Source organism: Gallus gallus, chromosome 1 (assembly GCF_016699485.2).
Source record: "Gallus gallus isolate bGalGal1 chromosome 1, bGalGal1.mat.broiler.GRCg7b, whole genome shotgun sequence".
Taxonomy (NCBI): Eukaryota; Metazoa; Chordata; class Aves; order Galliformes; family Phasianidae; genus Gallus; species Gallus gallus.
The window spans coordinates 77,245,763-77,251,244 of record NC_052532.1 but is presented as its reverse complement, the minus strand read 5'-3'; positions in this window follow the sequence as shown (position 1 = coordinate 77,251,244).

The window sequence follows — 5,482 nt, the reverse complement described above, 5'->3', positions numbered from 1 at the left end:
GCTCGCCGCCCGCCTCCCTTAGCCACCTCCCATTTCCGAAGAGCCCAGAACGAACCCCCCCCCCACCCCCTCCCGCCCCGTCACCCCCGAGCCGCTCTCGCCAGCGCGCCCGTCCCCGCCTCCCCGCCGCCGCCAACGCGGCTCGGCCCCGCGCCGGGAGACGAAATGGCCGCGGACTCCCCGCGGCGGGAGGCGGGCAGGCCCGGGGCGGGGCGGCCGCGCTCAGCATGCGGCGCGGGCCGGCGGCCTCCCATCCCCCGCGCGGTTACCAGGCAACGGCACAAAGGGAGAACCTCGTGCGGCGGCCGGAGAGGCACCGGCGCCCCGCGCCGGAGGAGGCCGCCTCGGGCCGGGCCTCTGCGGCCTCGCTCCGCCGCGCACCGCCTCGATGGTCCCCTGCGCGGTCCCGGGGAGCCGGAGCGCCCCGCTCTTTCCCCCTTTTTCTTTATCTTCTCCTCAGTGAGGCGAGGTAGCCATCTCTGTAAGGTCAGGTCTCGCCTGGGCTGTCTGTGGTGCTGGCAGGAGGCATCGGGCGGGCGCCGAGGGGCCGTTGGCTGCTACCAGAAACGCTCTTTAAGATGCAAAGGAGACGCGGGCGCTGTGCCGTTACAAAGGGCTCAAATTCAGCCAGAATGTTAAAAATGCGAACAATTCTCCCTCCGCCCGCGTGTGGGCTCCTCTCTGCTTCAGGAAAATGGGCTGGCTGCTGCTGCGCTCCGTTGTTCGCAAAGTTGAGCCTCGCTGAGGGTGTGCATGGCCATTTTGACAAAGTTTAAGCAGAGGAGGGCTTCTGGAAGGGGAGGTGAGGGGCCAAATGATTCCGTTACCCAGCAGAGCTCAACCCCAGCGCAGCAGGGCTGCGATCTGCTCCGAGCAGGCTCATGTATTGCTGGTAAGCACCAGGGAGAAGCCAGGAGTGAGCGAGTGCTGCTCCCAGCTTCAGACTTTGGAAGGAGGCCGGTTGTATGAGAAGAACCAAGCACTGTGCTGCCATGTGAGCCTGCACACTGCAAGAACAGGGACTTGCTATGCACGGGGGCAAGTCCTGCTGTGGCATTTGGGTTGCCTTCGCATACACAGTCACAAAACCTTTCCTCGGCAGGACCTCCTGTCCATCAGCGAGCAGGCTGGACGTTGCTGTCAGTGGGTGTTCGTTCTGTACTCCTTATTGTCCGTTACATGGCTCCGAGCATTATTTGCTGTACGGCATCCAAACCTGGCGCTGAATGCAGATGTAATAATCTCCCTGTGGGTTTTTCTGTAGTGCTAATCACCGCTGCGCCCAAGCATTTTACAAACATTCCTAACAATGTCCCAGCAACATTCTTGCAAGCTTTTGTTCCACACCCTCTTCCCAGTGGTACGGTGCCACCGCTGGGTCCACACTTCCCCTGGACTTGGTGTCTCTTGTTCCCAAGCCAGCTCTGCTGCCAGGCAGCATGCCATTGCACAGTACAACACCATATAAACAGCTGTCATTCATTTTTCCACCTATGCTTCTCCTCATCCTATCTCTTTGCCTTGACCCTTGCTGAGAGCCTCCACCCTGCCAGTGGTGATACTGGGATGCTTGTATTCACAATTACTTGCTGATTTCCCCGTGTGGAACAGAAGATTGAAAAAGCTACAGCCAACATTTGCTAAAATGTTCACCGATTTTCGATTACCAGTACGAAACATTTCACAATACCGATTATTGCGCAGAGGTGTTTCATTGCAGAGAGCACACTCACGATCCCAAATTTAAGCATCAGCTGCCATAAGAAGTGTCTCACCCAGCAGAGCTCTGGAAGATGAGAAAAAATATTGTTACTGCTGTTGAGGTAGTCATGGCTGCAGTTGTCACCACCATTCCAATTTCTCACCTTAGGAGCTTGGCAGTCCTGCATCCCAAGCTCGTAATGAGTGTGATCCTTAGGGGCCATAGGGATGATTCAAGAAAGGAGGAAGATCTTGTCAAAACCCCTGCTTGCTGGGTGCTAAACAAAAATACCCAAATCACTAAGGTAGCCTTCTCTGACTTGAGGGAAAGCCACAGTGCCTGGTATTGCTTTGGCCTCTCCACATTCCATCTTCATAATCTCAGGTTCTTTTCATATTGGTAACGTCAGGCCATCTGGTGACCCTGAGTTTACTTAACCACAAAGTCAATTCTAAAAAGGTTTTCATCTGATCATTTTCATACCCAAACTGACTTTGGGTAACACCATGCTGTACTCTGACTCAGAGCGGTCAGTGCAAACAGAAGACAGACGAGTGACACATCAGCGGTCCTGCCTTGGAGCCGGCAGATGGAGCATGCAGCCTTCCAGAGTCTCTTTGGCTGCATCCTTCCACTATTTTCTGATTCTGGGGGGCAAATGTTAGCCTCAGGAGCGAGGGGAGCTGGCTGTGGTGCAACCTTCTTGCAGAAATATAGAAGAAAGGAAGTGCTGGAAATTTCTGTGGAGCACCGGTGAGTGGCAAGTGCTGCAGATCATGGCATGCAGGGGGAAGGTAAGGGAGATAATTCTCTGTCAGGAGAAAAATATATATTTATATTAGGGAGGACTAATTGCTCTCTCTAGCTATTTTTTGGAGGGGAAGAAAGGAGTGAGTGAGAATGGGGAGGTTATAGCAAAGCCAGAGCCAAGATTTCCTAACAGATGGACAGTGAAATGGTTACAAGATTTGCAAGAAGGGAAATTCCGTCTAGACAAAGGACAAAGCTCCTCCCTGAGCATGGTTCAGCACCGACACGGGCACCCAGAGATCTGAGCAGTCTCCCCTTGGAGATGCTCGGGAACAACTGTGAGTAGCTGGTCTACCCCTGAGGCCAGCCTTCTATGGGGAGCCCGGTGTGGAGACCACTAGACACCCCTTCCCATCTCTATCCTATGAAACTGTGGCTGTAAGAATATGCGGAGCCCTGTTTCCCATTTTGGCAGCACAGACATGCAGCACATAGCAATCTCCTCGACAAGGAGAATCAAAAAGCCCTCTGGCTTGTTCTAGGCCTGGGTAAAAGCTTCCTGTGACACAAATTCCAGCAGGGCCACACAAGATGGCCCCTCCTGGCTTGCTGTCTAAAACTCATGCAAACAACACTGGTGTTTGTTGGTCACAGAAATGCTGAGGCTGTGACACAACCCACAGCCCGGCCTCACCAGCCTCCCTTCAGTGGCTGTCCCATAACACAAGAGCTGCCCAGCAGCCAATTTTTTTGGAACTCTTGGCAGATCAAAGTCATTTTTCGGCAGAAAAAGCCTCCGATGTTAAGGGATTTTGTTTACCTGAGTTTTAATGTGCATGTCGTCTCCCCCCCCCCCCCCCTTCCCCAGTCATTCTAGAGAGAGGGACTGGAGAAATGCCTTAGTTCTGCATCATTAAAGCTTCCACGTGTCCTCTACCATAAGGCTTATTCTCCTTTCCAGGTCCTCTATGGGCACCTATTTATTAAAGAACAATTGTGCAGGCTTCAGGGGAGCTGGAGCTGAATTACCCCTTTAACAGCCAGACGTGTCTCTGAAAATGTCATCTAAACAGCATTTGGTTTGAGAGCTGAAAGAAAACCAATCCAACAAATGTTTCCCTTAACAGACATTGTTGCCTCCCCACCCCATTCCCCGTCGCTTCTCGTGGAAATGCACATGGTAGCTCCGCTGCTGAGAAGACAGCATCTCCTACGGGGTTCCTCCCGTGTAAGGGATAACAAAGTATTTGGGCATTTCCATCACAAAGAAACTGTAACCAAATGTCGGCCACGGAGACAAAGAGGTAGCGGCATCCACGCGTGTACTTGCAGTGACCCGGGTGAGCATACCAGCCTCAGGTACACGTTGGGCTACCGCAGCCAAACTCTTCTGATTCAGAAAAGCCACCAAGGTGAGGCGCTGCTTTGAGGCAATGCATCCTCATCACCTCGGTGCTTCCGTAGGGCCGTGGCATTATCTCACTGGCAGTAACTGCTAACAAATTCTTCTCACAGCGTGTGGAGGTACACACACACCTGTTCCCTGCTGTGACACTACTGCTGCATTTAAACGGGTAATGCACCACCTCCTGCACTGCGTTTCCTTCCGTGAACAAACAAACAAACAAACAAACAAAAAAGACAAATGAGAGTGAGTGGGGGGAAAACGGGAAGGGGAGATGCTTTGGGAGTGTAAAAGCTGAGAAACTTTACTTCCAGAAACCCTCCTCTGATTGCTCAGCCATACTGTTTGCAAAATCCCAGCGCCTAAAACAAAGGAGAGCAGTGGTTAGGTGTACAAATGGAAAAACAAAAAGGAAAAAAAAAAGCATGTACCTCGAGCACAAAAACGTACTTCCCTCCAAAACCAGAGCCGCCGCGCAAAACCGATTTTGCAGATTTTGCGGGAGTGGCAAAACGCTGCGCGGCTGCAAAATGCAACCGTGCCCGGAGGGGCGAGATCCTTCCCACCCTCTCCCGGCGCCCGGCCGAGCCGAGCCGCTGAGACAAGGCTGCCCCCTACGGGAGCGCGGGCGGCGGAACAGCTCCCCCCTACCTGCCGGGGTCCCGCATTTTGAGGCGAGGCGAGACGAGGGCTCCGGCACTGGAAAATGGAGTTTTCCCGCGGCCATACCCGAACTACAGCTCCCAGAAGGCAGCGGCAGTCCCGCTGCTCTGGGCTGGTCTGCACTGACCGTCCGTGTGCGTGAGGTGCGGGACGGGACTCGGTGGACCGTAGGTGCAGTCTTCACAAAGGTACTTGCAGCTAGGATGCAAGCTATTGCTTGCTGCCAGTATTTCTTCCATATTTACCAGTGACCCCACCGGAACCAACCCCGTCTCAGCACCATTCTCCTTCCCACCATCTTTTCTCTCCTATCACAGCCTTTGTCTTTCCTTGATGAATGCGCTTTTTTTTCCTGTGTTATTTAGTAAAGAGTCAGCAGTGAAATGCCAGTGTTGATTTTTAAGTGTTGTCTTTCAGTTTGGAAGTCCATACCGGGATGTGGTCAAAGGGGGCTTAGGGCTCACTGAACAAACTGACTTTACCTTACTCATTGTGAAAGGTGTGGCAGCACGGTCAGACAAGGGCTGGACAGGAGCTCTGCAGGACCTCGGTGTGCCCCAGCACACAAAGAGGCTACTGATAGCTTTTTCTCTTCCAAAACCTGCGGTTTCAGTTTACCGTCACTGGATGTCAAGCGGGCATCTGACCTGTGGCCTGCCCCAGGGTCTGTTAGATCAGCAGCAGGCATGATTAAAATCCCTCGCATGAGTTCTTCACACAGTGCGGTTTGAACTCGCACTCTCCCAGCTGCCCTTCCCTCAATACTCCCCAGCTGGGGGCAGGACAGGCAAGTCTCGCGGTGGGACAGCTCTGAAAGCAGGTTGGGGGTTATCTGGGCCTTTCTCTTGCCAACTTCCTCTGCTTGCTTTGGTTATCTTTCTGCACCATCCTCTTCTGCTCTGATGGCAAAATGTTCCCATTCCTCAAATACAGACAAACGCAGAGAAACATCAAGCCAAGCC